We start from the raw sequence: 1,489 nt of genomic DNA on the forward strand, positions 1-1,489 counted from the left end.
AGTGTCCTGGGGCTCAGGGACCTGATTCTAGATCAGTGTCTAGACTGTGGTGTGGGACACAGACCTGGGATCAAAATACTACTTTTAATCTTTCAGATATTTGGAGAGTTTGGCTCTAGCCTGCCAGGAATGCCAAATGGCGTTTCCCATTTTGGGACTATTCTATTGGTCCATCAAATCAGGCATGCTCAATCAAGCTCAGATAAAGTATTTTTAATGATTCTGAATCGTATTTGAACCCAGGTCTGGTGAGAGATCAGTCAGGAGGATAAAAGTGGATGAACTGATTATGAAAACAAGTCAGAGTTCCACAGGTCCTATTCCCTATATAGTGTATGACTTTGGACCAGGGCCAATAGAGAAACTATTGACAATAGACAATAAAGCAAACAGACACGTATAATTTCTGCAGGCATTTCAGGCCCACCTTTTTCAATAAAACCCAGACATACTGTCAACATCACAGCCAGATCATTAACACAGACATGTAATAATGCATTACCATATATTGTGACCCTTGACCTTTTAAACACACATAGTATAGCGACACGCAGTAAAACAACCATCAAAGTTACAGCAATATTAACCTCGTTCCCAGACTCAAGTGCTACTGAGAGAGTCGGAATGGTGGAAAAGATTACAGCAATATTCTCTCTTTTTCTCTAAAATTCACTCTCCATCCAATCACAGACTGCAGCCTGTTAGTAGAGACTGGAGACGTTAGCTGGTAGACGCGATTTTGTTGCCATTGCATTTTCCCAACGGTTCCCTTTTGTCTTTGTGACCGAGTCCCAAATGCCACCATATATGGGGCCCCGGTTTAAAAGTAGTGCACTACACATGGCGCTATTTGGAACGCTCCCTTTGCATCTCTTCCATCCCAACATGACAGTGCATAACAACAGTCTCTCTCCAACCCAACCGCAGAAAAAAGGGGGGTTTTCACAGGAAGTACATTCCTCTACTGGCTCGTTGGGAGCCCAAGTCTATCTTTCCACCCATGTGTTCTACAGACACCACGACTGCCTCTCAAATTGCACCCTATTCCCTATATGGTGCAGTGCTTTGGACCGGAGCCCTGAGCAAAAGTAGTGCACTATAATAGGGGAAAGAGTGTCATTTGGGACACAAGCCATCTCTAGTTCAAAAGGGTTCAACTCAGTGCTTCAGAAAATAACAAGATACTAGTTGTATAAAAGGTTAAATCGCCCTGATGGATGAGGACACTTTCACAGCTGTCTGTATAACAGTTTACCAACAATATGACCGTTAGTTACAAGTGATGCAGATTTGGTTGCCGAGGACACGCAGGTCCTTACGAAGACCGGAGCTACTGTGAAACACCGGCCTGCTACAGAAGAAAAAGTGATGGACAGAGCAGGAGGGAGGGAGGGAAAGGTGGCAAGCAGATGACAGACCGAAAAAAAGAAGGAGGAGGGGGGATCATCTCATCTCGTGCCAATCAGTGCTGGAGGAAAAGACGACAGGT

The 1,489-nt window shown here is 44.5% G+C and overlaps 1 protein-coding gene across 1 annotated transcript in view; it reads right to left on the reverse strand.

Moving 5' to 3' along the window:
* Positions 1-400: 400 nt before the first annotated feature.
* LOC139404929 (neurobeachin-like protein 2) overlaps positions 401-1,489 on the reverse strand; it is a 133,181-nt gene continuing 132,092 nt past the window's right edge. Inside the window, exon 60 of the mRNA XM_071147468.1 lies at positions 401-1,489. This exon is cut by the window's right edge and continues 1,777 nt beyond it. The gene's annotated coding sequence lies outside the window, so the exon portion shown is untranslated.

This window comes from Oncorhynchus clarkii, unplaced genomic scaffold (assembly GCF_045791955.1).
Source record: "Oncorhynchus clarkii lewisi isolate Uvic-CL-2024 unplaced genomic scaffold, UVic_Ocla_1.0 unplaced_contig_10383_pilon_pilon, whole genome shotgun sequence".
Lineage (NCBI taxonomy): Eukaryota > Metazoa > Chordata > Actinopteri > Salmoniformes > Salmonidae > Oncorhynchus > Oncorhynchus clarkii.